The sequence below is a fragment of the Callithrix jacchus genome, chromosome 2, assembly GCF_049354715.1.
Source record: "Callithrix jacchus isolate 240 chromosome 2, calJac240_pri, whole genome shotgun sequence".
In the NCBI taxonomy this organism is placed as follows: Eukaryota; Metazoa; Chordata; class Mammalia; order Primates; family Cebidae; genus Callithrix; species Callithrix jacchus.
In genome coordinates this window covers 117,336,560-117,350,292 of record NC_133503.1, presented here as the reverse complement: position 1 = coordinate 117,350,292, position 13,733 = coordinate 117,336,560, and the positions used below count along the sequence as shown (strand labels likewise).

Genomic DNA, 13,733 nt, shown 5'->3' with positions numbered 1-13,733 from the left:
AGATGGGGCCAGGACACAAAATACTGGTGATATCTGGCAACTCAGTAAATGACATTTTCTGAGTTGCCATAAAGCACGGTTCGTGTACCCAGATAAATGCCTATGTCTGTCTGTCTATCACTAATTCCATATGGAAGAAAGATACTACTTGGATTTGATGTGTCTTCACTTCAGTATCCCAGAGACTTTCAGTGAAAATTCCTTTTATACACTATTTATGTAATTCTCTGCAATTGAAAGCTAACAATGAAAAGGAGTCTTAACTCATAAGAAACATCTGAATCCTATTTTCAATTTGATACAACAATATTGAGCCTCTACTGTGTTCAAAAAAATGTAAGCCAGATGTTGAACTTTGGGGCTGAAGCTTGGTAATGAATGTGTCATAGCACCTGCCTTGAGTGAGCTTAAAAGCAATATTTTCTAAAACTTAGGAAGACATATGTAGTCCAAGATGTCAAATTCAAACTTCAATTTTTCATGGATGCATTATGAGGCTGTATTGTACATTTGTTTTTTATCCATTTTTATTCTTTATTTCTCCTTCTCCTAGTAAAAGTTAGGATGTAGGAGATTCAGTTTTTAAGGTTCTTTCTAGATTCACAGTTCCAGGTATTTCTGTATTTTAATTGTTCCAGACTCACTCTATTTTAGTATCAAAAATAATTGAGGGCAAGGACTCTCCAAGATGGCCAAATAGACACAACTTTGGCACACAGCACCCAGTGAGAGAGATGCAGAAATCCAGAGATCTCCTAGCTCCAACTGAGGTACCAGGTGCATTTCAAATAGTCTGGTCCAACAGTTAGCAAAGCGCATGCAGAGCAGACCGAGGTGGGGAGGGGTGCCCCTTCACCAGAAAGTGCATCTGACCGGCAAGTTGGAGGCTCCCTCTCTGGCACTCTGGTCCGGATACAGCACTTCCCCAAAACCTCAACAATACACAGAACAGGGGATCTTTGCCAGTCAAGAGCCAGGAATTACAAGTGTGGAGTTTAATAATAACCCAGGATGGTGTCCCAGATTGGTGCACAGACCTAATCAGGTGCAAGCCAAAAAGGCAGAACAAGCTATCGCCCCCTCCCCCTACCTGGAGCAGGAGCAGCTGGGAGGGCCCCTACCCCATCACAGGACAGAGAGGAAATTGAAAGAGGAAGATGGCCAGTGCAGCTGGGTGGGTCCCTACCCTCCCCCACAAAACACAGAGGGCTAAAGCTCTGACTCTAGCTGGTTGCACAGCCAGTGCCACAGTCTGAGCTGAACCCTGAATGATCCAGCCCAGCTGAGGAAGAGCACAACCCACCATTAGAGGGGTGGGACTGGGCTACATGTTTTAACAAAAAACACAGGAAGCCTATGTAGCAACGGGACTGCATTCTTGACCACCCAGCAGCCACCAGGTCAGCAGAAGAGGTGGGCCTAAACCCCCAGTGTAAACAAAAAAAAACACAGGAAGCTTCCCTAGTAAACTGAAGGAGTCCCTAGAAACCCAGTAGTGCCTCCACAGGCAGATAAGCAACCTCACCATGCAGCTCCCTGAGACCACAACCAGGTACATCCACAAAGATGGGGAAAAAACAGTGCAAAAAAGATGAAACTATCAAAGACCAGAATACCTCTTCTCCTTCAAGGGATCACAACTCCTCAACAACACAGGAACACAACATGACCAAGAAAGAGTGCAACAAATTGACAGAAAAAGGCTTCAGAAGGTGGATAATAATGCACTTTTCTGAGCTAAAGAAACACGTTCTAACTCAATACAAAGAAACCAAACCTTGAAAAAAGGTTAAACGAAATGGTAACTAGAATAACCAGCTTAGAGAAGAACATAAACGATTTGACGGAGTTGAAAAATACAACACGAGACCTATGTGAAGCAAACACAAGTCTTCATAGCCAAATCGATCAAAGAGAAGAAAGGATATCAGAGATTGAAGATCGACTCAATGAAATAAAAAGAGAAGGCAAGACAAGAGAAAAAAGAGTAAAAAGAAATGAACAAAGCCTCCAAGAAATATAGGATTATGTGAAAAGCCCTAATCTATACTTGATCAGTGTACATGAATATGACAGGGAGAATGGATCCAAGCTGGAAAACATGCTCCAGGACATTGTCCAGGAGAACTTCCCAAGCCTAGAAAGGCAGTCCAACATTCAAATTTAAGAAATACAGAGAACTCCACAAAGATATTCCTCAAGAAGATCAATCCCAAGTCACATAATCATCAGATTCACCAGGGTTGAAATGAAGGAAAAAATGCTAAGGGCAGCCAGAGAAAAAGGTCAAGTCACCCACGGAGGGAAGCCAATCAGACTCACAGCGGATCTCTCAGTAGAAACCCTACAAGCCAGAAGAGAGTGGGGGCCCATATTCAATAGCCTTAAAGAAAAGAACTTTCAAACCAGAATCTCATATCCAGCCAAACTAAGCTTCATAAGTGAAGGAGAAATAAAATCCTTTATGGACAAGGAATTACTGAGAGATTTCATCACCACCAGACTTGCCCTACAAGAGCTCCTGAAAGAAACACTAAGCACGGAAAGGAACAAGTACCAGCCACTGCAAAAGCAAACCAGTTGGCAAGGACCAAAAATGCAATGAAGAAAATGAGTCAACTAACGGGAAAGAAAACCAGCCAGTAACAAAATGGCAGGATCAAATTCACACATAACAATATTAACATTGAATATAAATGGCCTAAATGGCCCAATCAAAAGACACAGACTGGCAAACTGGATAAAAAGTCAAGACCCATCAGTGTGCTGTATGCAGGAAACCCATCTCACATACAAAGACATACATAAACTCAAAATAAAGGGATGGAAAAAGACTTACCAAGCAAAAAGAGAAAAAAAAAGCAGGGGTGGCAATCCTAGTCTCTGATAAAATGGACTTCAAGCCAACAATGATCAAAAGAGACAAAGAAGGACACTACATAATGGTAAAAGGCACCCAACACAGGAGCACCCAGATACCTAAAGCAAGTTCTTAAAGACCTAAAATGAGATTTAGACTCCCACACAATCATAGTGGGAGACTTTAACACTCCACTGTCAATATTAGACAGATGAATAAGACAGAAACTTAACAAGTACATCCAGGACTTGAATGCAGAGCTGGACCAAGCGGACCAAATAGACATATACAGGATGCTTCATCCCAAATCCACAGAATATACATTTTTCTCAGCACCACATTGTACTTACTCTAAAATTGACCATATCATTGGAAGAAAGTCACTCCTTAGCAAGTGCAAAAGAATGGAAATTATAACAAACAGTCTATCAGACCACAGCACAATCAGACTAGAACTCAGGATTAAGAATCACACTCAAACCTCCACAACCACTTGGAAACTGAACAACTTGCTTCGGAGTGTCAACTGGAAAAACAATGAAATGAAGGCAGAAATAAAGATATTCTTTGAAACCAATGAGAAGGAAGACACACATACCAGAATCTCTGGGACACATTTAAAGCAGTGTCAAGAGGGAAATTTATAGCAACAAATTGCCCACATGAGAAACAAGGAAAGATCTAAAATTGACACCATATCATCAAAACTGAAAGAGCTAGAGGAGGAAGTACAAAAAAACTCAAAAGCTAGCAGAAGACAAGAAATAACTAAGATCAGAGCAGAACTGAAGGAGATAGAAACACAAAAAAACCCTTCAAAAAGTCAATAAATCCAGGAGCTGGTTTTAAAAAGATCAACGAAATAGACAGACCACTAGCCAGATTAATAAAAAAGAAAAGGGAGAAGAATCAAATAGATGCAACAAAAAATGATAAAGCAGACATCACCACTGATTCCACAGAAATACAAACTATCATCAGAGATTATTACAAACAGCTCTATGCACATAAACCAGTAAACCAGGAAGATATGGATAAATGCCTAGACACTTGTACTCTACCAAGACTAAACCAGGATGAAGTTGAAACCCTGAATAGACCAATAACAAGAGCTGAAGTAGAGGCAGCAATCAATAGCCTACCAACCAAAAAAAGTCCAGGTCCAGACAGGTTCACAGCCGAATTCTACCAGATGTACAAAGAGGAGCTGGTTCCATTCCTTCTGAAACTGTATCAAACAATACAAAAGGAGGGAATCCTCCTTAACTCATTTTATGAGACTAACATCATCCTGATACCAAAACCAGGCAGAGACTCAACTAAAAAAGAAAACTTCAGGCCAATATCCATGATGAACATTGATGCAAAAATATTTAATAAAATACTGGCAAACAGATTGCAACAGCACATCAAGAAGCTTATCCATCACAATCAAGTAGGCTTCATTCTAGGGGTGCAAGCCTGGTTCAACATACACAAACCATAAACATAATCCATAACATAAATGGAACCAAAGACAAAGACCACATGATTATCACAATAGATGCAGAGAAGACTTTTGACAAAATTCAACAGCGCTTCATGCTAAAAACTCTCAATAAACTAGGTATCAATGGAACATATCATAAAATGATAAAAGCTATATATGACAAACCTACAGCCAGTATCATACTGAATGGGCAAAAGCTGTAAGAATTCCTTTTGAAATCAGGCACTAGACAAGGATGCCCTCTCTCACCACTCCTATTCAACATAATATTGGACGTTCTAACCAAAGCAATCAAGCAAGAAAAAGAAATAAAGGGTATTCAATTAGAAAAGGAGGAAGTCAAATGGTCTCTATTTGCAGATAACATGATCTCAGCCCTAAAATCTTCTCAAACTGATAAGCAACTTCAGCAAAGTCTCAGGATACAAAATCAATGTGCAGAAATCACAAGCATTCCTACATACCAATTATAGACAAACATAGAGCCAAATAAAAAGCAAACTCCCATTCACAATTGCTATGAAGAGAATAAAATACCTGGGAATACAACTAACAAAGGAGGTAAAGAACCTCTTCAAGGAGAACTGCAAACCACTGCTCAGGAAATAAGAGAAGACACAAACAGAGTCCCCAGAAGCAACACCACACATGTACAACCATCTGATCTTTGACAAACCTGAGAAAAACAAGCAATGGGAAACGGACTCCATGTTTAATAAATGATGTTGGGAAAACTGGCTAGTCATGTGCAGAAAGCAGAAACTGGACCCCTACCTGTCACCTTACACTAAAATTAACTCCAGATGGATTAAAGATTTAAACATAAAGCTAACACCATAAAAACACTAGAAGAAAACATAGGCAAAACCATCCAGGACATAGGCATAAGAAAGGACTTCATTACTAAAACACCAAAAGCAATGGCAATAAAAGCCAAGATAGACAAATGGGATCTAATTAAAATTCAGAGGTTCTGTACAGCAAAAGAAACCATCATTAGAGTGAACTGGTAACCAACAGAATGGGAAAAAATTTTGCAATCTACCTATATGACAAAGGGATAATATCCAGAATCTACAAGTACTAAAACAGATTTACAAGAAAAAAACAACCCCATTCAAAAGTGGGTGAAGGATATGAACAGATACTTTTAAAAGAAGACATATATGAGGCCAACAAACATATGAAAAAATGCTCATCATCACTGGTCATTAGAGAAATGCAAATCAAAACCGCATTGAGATACCATCTCACACCAGTTAGAATGGTGATCATTAAAAAATCAGGAGACAACAGTTGCTGGAGAGGATGTGGAGAAATAAGAACACTCTTACATAGTTGGTGGGAGTGTAAATTAGTTCAACCATTGTGGAAGACAGTGTGGCTATTTCTCAAAGATCTAGAAATAGAAATTCCATTTGAACCAGCAATCCCATTACTGGGTATATACCCAGAGAACTATAAATCATTCTACTATAAAGACACATGCACACGTATGTTCATTGCAGGCCTGTGTACAATAGCAAAGACCAGGATCTAGCCCAAATGCCCAAAGATAATAGACTGGACAAATAAAATGTGGTACATATACACCATGGAATACTACACAGCCATAAAAAACTATGAGTTCATGTCCTTTATAGGGACTTGGATGAATCTGGAAACCATCATTCTCAGCAAACTGACACAAGAACAGAAAGCCAAACACCACATGTTCTCATTCACAGGTGGGTGTTGAACAATGAGAACACGTGGACTCAGGGAGAGGAGCATCACACACTGGAGGCAGTTGGAGGGTAGGGGAGAGAGAGTGGGGGGTGGGGAAGGTGGGGAGGGATAACATGGGGAGAAATGCCCGATATAGTATGTACACAAATTAAAATAAAAAATAAAAATAAATAATTGAAGGCACTACTATATTTTTGAGATGCGTTGAAAAGAGGTTTTAAATTTTTGAGATTATGGTTCAAAAGTTATATATAAGAAGAAATAAAAGTCAAGTACGTATACAGTCTCCTCAAATGCAATAAAAATAATCCCAACCAATATTCTGCTTTAAAAAACAAAAAGAGAAATTACAGAGTATACATCCCTTTCAGTGGGTACCAATAGCCAGGTGAGTGCATTTTTGTAGTGTATCAGTCTTGTCCAGTGGTTGAAAACCACATCCTCAATTTCAAAATCCAACCACAATCCCATTAAGAGTCTTTAAAAAGTTTCAACTAGACTTACCCTCTTTGAACACTTTGACATAGAAATGCTACTATCTTTTCTTCTGTTTGCCTTAAACTGGATTCCGGGATTTTTCAGTATTCTTTCCTTCTGATGAGACTGAATAACCTCTTCCTCAACTCCAAATCTTCTCTCAAGCCTTGTTCTTTCTTTCCCCAACCTCCTTTCTCCTCTCCCCAGACTAATTGGAAGGCAGCACCTCTTTCTCCCCCTTCTTATTTGACTTGTTGCTTCTGTTACACAGGAAGTTTGTGACAAAACCAGGTCTAAACTGTGTCTCCAGAGCTCCATGCACCTGCCTGTCTGGGAGCCAAATAGATCTGCCTTTAAAAAAGGTTGTCTATTCAAATGTAGTCTTTCTTGGTTCTTTACATTTTGAGAACACATAGATAACACTGATAAATCCTCAAGCTCCTACAGCGGTGAAAAAGTCAAAGTTAAAGTTTTTATTTTATTTTATTTGTCACCAATTGCTCCTGGCAAAAGAGGAAAATAATCAGGGATCAGTTCTATACAATTGAGGGTGTTTTTTTTCTGTTATTGTTGTTGTTTTTATTTCATTTTGGAGGCAGGGTCTGATTCTGTAACCCAGACTGGGATACAGTGGTTTGATCTCGGCTCACTACAACCTCCGCCTCCTGGGCTCAAGTGATCCTCCCACCCCAGGCTCTCGAGTAGCTGAGACCACAGATGCATGCCACTATGCCCAGCTAATTTTTTTATAGAGACAGGGTTTTGCCATGTTGTCCAGACTGTTTATCGAACATCGGGGCTCAAGTGATTCGCCTGCCCCAGCCTTGCATAGTGCTGAGATTACAGGCGAGAGCCACCACACAGACCACAATTGAGTTTTTATATAGCATATTGCATCATGTTTATTTACACATAAATTTGAAGTGTTTATTAAGGACACTTAGTTGTAGTATAGTTTATTCTAGCTAATACATCACTATTTGGAGCTCACTAATAAAAATAGGAAGACATTTTACAAATTGTTTTGGGATCATAACAGTCTTTATACCCTTTAATAATAATACCTTGTTTCCTCCTGCAGATCTGAGGGTGATATCAAGGGATAAGTATAGTGGGGCAAGCTGCTCTGAGAATAGGTCTTTTCTTGTGTTTTAGAATCAGATGGCAGGTCCTTGCCTTTTCTGAATCTTCATATACAAGGCTTTTTATGCATTAACATTTTCAAACTATGTGCTTCTTGGGCAGTTGTTTTTTTCACTGGAATCTAGAAGCTTGGATTGCAGATGTCTCACCTGTCTCCAACATTGGCTTTATGGTTAGCATTGAAGAACGCCTGGGAGCAACTGATATAGACATACACAGAAAAGGAAAGGATGACCTACAGATGAATAGCTTTCCAGTTCTTCTTAACCAGGACTTAGAAAGTAACGATTTTGAAATGCTAAAAGAAGTACTTCAAACTAGGAATTTAAACCTTATAAAAAAGACTGTATTAAGGATGCCCCTGCACACTGTTATTCCATTGTTGCAAGAGCTTACAAAGAGGCTACAAGGACATCCTAATAGTGCTGTGCTAATGGTTCAGTGGCTAAAATGTGTCTTAACAGTTCATGCAGCATACCTGTCCACATTGCCTGACCTGGTACCCCAGCTGGGGACACTCTAACAGTTAATGGAAAGCAGAGTCAAAACTTTTCAGAATCTTCATGGAAAGCTTATTCTTCTAATTACACAAGTAACAGCATCAGAGAAAACAAAGGAAACAACTTCCCCTGAACAGAAGGCAAAGTTGGTGTATGAAGAAGAATCTTCTGAAGAGGAGTCTGATGATGAAATAGCAGATAAGGATTCTGATGATAATTGGGATGAAGATGAGGAGGAGAGTGAAAGTGAAAAAGATGAGGATGATGCTGAAGAGGAAGATGAGGATGCTGAAGGAAAAGATGAAGAAAATGGTGAGGACAGAGATAGAGCAAGTGAAAAAGAATTAAATGGAGATTCTGACTTAGATCCTGAAAATGAAAGTGAAGAAGAATGAAGACAGCAAAGCAAGCCAGTCAAACTATATAAACTCTGGCTCCCCTTGCCCAGTGGTGAGGGTTGCCTCTGTGCCAGGATGCCAAGGACCGCTGCGCATTTCCAAATTCACAGCAGTGGATTCCATGCCATCTTACTGTCCTGAGCACCCCAGACTTAACTGTGTAAATAAGAGTGTTTCATTGAAATGTTAATAAACTTTACACAGTATAAAACAATGTCAAGTTTTTATGATTTTATGAACTGCTATGTAAGCAATGCTATGTACTAGTAAAGAAACAACTTATGAAAATATTTTCAAAGGGTTGAATGAGATTAAACTTACCATAAAGTTAACCAAAGAGAGGAAATCAAGCAATAGTGAGTTTGGTTAGTCAGATACTGTTCCTAGGGTTTTAAGTATTGATGAACATTTTTGGAGTGGTATATACCTAGTATTATAAATTTAGATACACACAAAATAACCTTCAGGATAATTTTTTTTAAAGAGAAGCATTAAAGAAAAATTAGATTGGTGAATTTCATCACATAGGAAAATATATTTACTGGTCTTTTTTGTACTCTTTTACAATAAAGGAGGTTATATATAAACATTCTTTTTGGTAATAATTTAGGGAAGAGATCCCAACATTGCTTTTTATTTCTGACTGAATTAGAAGTCTAATTTGGATCTCTGTACTAAAAAGGACATGTTATTTTTATTTTCCTGTGGACTTTATAATTCCCTTCTCCCTGGAAAAGACTGCAGTCTTCCAAACAATTTTATTCTAGAAAGAAGATTGTGGAATGCTCAAGAACAGAAAGAGAACACAAATTAGAGTTTGATGTGAACTGCTTCCAGACAGAGTAGGTGAGTGTCATGCACTGTGATGTCGTGTATGGTCAGTATACTACTTAATTAGTTTTACCAACTTTTTAAAATTGTTTTGCAAGTACTCCATTAGTTAGCATGAACAAGCTCAAGAAAATCTTGTATATAATAAAGATGCATGATTTGGTTCTACAGCTTACACTACAAAATTGTATTACAAAATAACACGATTCAGGAAATTAATTAAATATCATAGTATCATGGCCTTCTGACAAATATACAGATCATACCAGACCCAGAGAAATAAACAATAAAAGTTATGATTATCATCCCACTCAATGTGTCCTGAGTCAACAGATAACACAAATATCATAGGATGGAATGTCTGTGTGTGTGTCGCTGCAGAAGGCCTTCCTTTCCTTTTCCTGTTTATGTTGTCAATTACAAAATGCTGAGCTGGAATGTTCTGGTATTTAAGACCTGTTCAGCGTTTTCTCCTTTTCCTCACATTTACATTAGCCTTTTCCTTTAATTATCTTGATATTGTTATTCTTGGTAAAGCTGCCCTTTCCATGATGGTGTGTTTACCTTCCAGACAGTCCCTACTTCCTCCTTATCTTTGTGAACTCATTAACATTTCCAGCTCCGACTACTGACTTCCCCTCTTCAGCATTGCCTCACCTTCGCAGCTCAGTTCTTTTCCTCTCTTTTCAGCCCTTCTTTAAACTCTCACCCCAAACCTCTCACCCCTTGGGAATAACAAGTTATTTCCTCTTTCATTTCCTGTTACAGAAGATGTTTTTGGATCCATTCCCGAAAATCTTTGGCATGAAAGCCTACCCACGCTGCTCTGTGTTTCCATTGGGCACATTTCCAGAGATGTTTCAACGGCCTGGAGCCCTCAGCCCACACACCAAGGTGAGCTTGGCCCTGTCAGTCATTGTCACTGCCCGACCAGCATTCCAGGTGAGCTGAGATGGCAGGGACTCGACTGGGGAGTCCTGCTCTCGCTGGCAATAGGTTCTTGTTTTCAAATCTGTTTCAAGAAGTCTGTTTGAGGCATGAAAATCAGGACTTTTTTTTTACTGCAAGTAAAAAGGATTAGATAGCAGGAGGGAGGCTGAGTCAGCAATATTTGCCCAGCTAAGACATGTTTCTCAATTTATGGAGTAACTGTATTATCCAATTACTATTCATTCTTTATAGGTCATCCAGAAGTAAGTTTGATAGTTGCACCCAAGCTGGAGGAAAAATGTTAAACAGCAACAAAAACTGACTAAAAGTAAATGGTTTCCACTTTAGGGTTAACAAAAAATGAGGGGGGCATCATATTACAGTGATGTGCCACATAGTAGCATTTGGGTTCCATAGATTATAATACCATATTTTTTACTGTACCTTTTCTATGTTTAAATGTGTTTAGATACACAAACACCATTGTGTTACAATTGCCTACAGTATTTAGTACAATAAGATGTTGTACAGATTTGTAGCCTGGGAGAAATAAGCTATACTATATACCACAGGTATGTAGTAGGCTACAGCATCTAAGTTGGTGTAAGTACACTCTGTAATGTCCACATGACAAAATCACCTAAGGATGCATTTCTCAGAGTGTTTCCCCATTGTTAAGCAAGGCACAACAATAATTTGCCTTTTAATGAGGACTGGGTGTTGTTATTTTAGTAGAGACGGTGTTCTACTGACCTCATGATCTGCCTGCCTTGGTCTCCCTAAATGCCATTCATTATTTTATGGTTTATTGAAGTGAACAGTTTCACAGTATACTTCCATATTTATTTTTAATATTTATGCATCATTAACATATTTATGTGCTAGAGGACACTGTCTTGAGATGAAGTGTTTGCTCATCAAGACCCAAAGACAAGAAGTCATGCCCATGTCCTGAGTCATGCAACCCTAAACAGTCTACTCCACATTTGATATCTTGTGCTCTGTCAACCAAGTAAGTAAGTATGCATGACAGCACACACTCAAACTAACGGCATTCAAATCAAGTACCCATGAACATGGTACTCCAACTAAAAGTGAATACGTTTTTCTTTAGATTCAAAACATTCAAAATTCAATATACAAACCTGGTCTTTTTGGTGTCGTTTGGTTGGCTTGGTATGGCTTGGTTCAAGAAGCAATGGTCAGAGATAGCAGAGAAAATGCCATACATTTTAACTTGATTTTTGAAAATTATTCAGTAAATAAGTCTATTGACTGGGCCAAATTGTAAAAATTTTCTAAGTTACTCCAATACACTGTTGTTAATATGATTAACAATGCAAAGTAGGGCTGGGTGCAGTGGCTCACGCCTATTATCCCAGCATTTAGGGAGGCCAAGGCAGGCAGATCATGAGGTCAGGAGGTTGAGACATCCTGGTTAACATGGTGGAACACCGTCTCTACTAAAAATACAAAAAAAATTAGCTGGGTGTGGTGGCACGCACCTGTAGTCCCAGCTACTCAGGAGGCTGAGGCAGGAGAATTACTTGAACCCAGGAGGCAGAGGTTGCAGTGAGCAAAGATTATGCCAGTGGACTCCAGCCTGGGCAACAGAGGGAGACTCTGCCTTAAAAAAAAAAATGCATAGTCAAAGTGACTTCCAATTCAAAATGGTATTTGCCTCACAGCTCCAATGTGATTTCTCCCTTTGATATGATGAAAATATTGATAAGGGCCCAGAAAAGGGCAAACTTTCTTTATTTTTAATATTCATGTTTCTTTTCTTTTATATATATTTTTATTGAACTTTACGTTCTGGGGTACATGTACAGATCATACAGAATTGTTGCATAGGTACATACGTGGCAAGGTGGTTTGCTGCCTCCATCCCCCTGTCACCTATATCTGGCATTTCTCCCCATGTTATCCCTCCCGAACCTCCCTACCCCCCACTGTCCCTCCCCTATTCCCTGCAAAAGACCCCAGTATGTGAAGCTCTCCTCTGTGTCCATATGTTCTCATTGTTCAACACCCGCCTGTGAGTGAGAACACGTGGTGTTTGATTTTCTGTTCCTGTGTCAGTTTGCTGAGAATGATGGTTTTCAGATTCATCCATGTCCCTATAAAGGACATGAACTCATCAATTTTTATGGCTGCATAATATTCCATGGTATATATGTGCCACATTTTCATTGTCCAGTCTATCAGCAATGGTCATTTGGGTTGGTTCCATGTCTTTGCGATTGTAAACAGTACTGCAACGAACCTATGTGTGCATGTGTCTTTATAATAGAATGAGCTATAATCCTTTGGATATATACCCAGTATTGGGATTACTGAGTCAAATGGAATTTCTATTTCTAGGTCCTTGAGGAATTGCCACACTGTCTTCCACAATGGTTAATCTAATTTACACTCCCACCAACAGTATAAAAGTGTTCCTATTTCTCTACATCCTCTCCAGCATCTGTTGTCTCCTGATTTTTAAATGATCGCCATTCTAACTGGCATGCAGTGGTATCTCAATGCGGTTTTGATTTGCATTTCTCTAATTATCAGTGATGATTAGCATATTTTCATACGTTTGTTGGCCTCACATATGTCTTCTTTTGTAAAGTGTCTGTTCATATCCTTTGCCCACTTTTGAATGGGTTTGTTTGTTTCTTGTAAATCTGTTTTAGTTCTTTGTAGATTCTGAATATTAGATCTTTGTAGATTCTGGATATTAGCCCTTTGTCAGATGGGTAGATTGCAGACATTTTTTTCCCCCATTCTGTTTGTTGCCAGTTCACTCTAATGATTGTTTCCTTTGCTGTACAGAAACTCTGGAGTTTAATTAGATCCCATTTGTCTACTTTGGCTTTTGTCGCCAATGCTTTTGGTGTTTTAGTTATAAAGTCCTTGCCTATGCCTATGTCTTGAATGGTCTTGCCTACATTTTCTTCAGGAATTTTATGCTGTTAGGTCTTATGTTTAAGTCTTTAATCCATCTGGAGTTAATTTTAGTGTAAGGTGTAAGGAAGGGGTCCAGTTTCTGTTTTCTGCACATGGCTAGCCAGTTATCCCAACACCATTTATTAAACAAGAAATCCTTTCCCCATCGCTTGTTTTTGTCATGTTTGTCAAAGATCAAATGGTTGTAGATGTGTGGCATTGCCTCTGAGGCCTCTGTTCTGTTCCATTGGTCTATATCTCTATTTTGGTACCAGTACCATGCTATTTTGATTACTGTAGCCTTGTAATGTAGTTTGAAGTCAGGTAGCATGATGCCTCCAGCTTTGTTCTTTTTGCTTAGGATTGTCTTGGCTATGTGGGCTCTCTTTTGATGCCATATGAAGTTTAAGGTGATTTTTTCCAGTTCTGTGAAGAAGGTCATT

At 39.0% G+C, this 13,733-nt stretch overlaps 1 pseudogene; it reads left to right on the top strand.

Annotated features, from left to right (window-relative positions):
* The first annotated feature begins 7,988 nt into the window (after window positions 1-7,988).
* LOC100394448 (WD repeat-containing protein 43 pseudogene) lies at window positions 7,989-8,741 on the top strand (annotated as a pseudogene).
* Window positions 8,742-13,733: the final 4,992 nt, after the last annotated feature.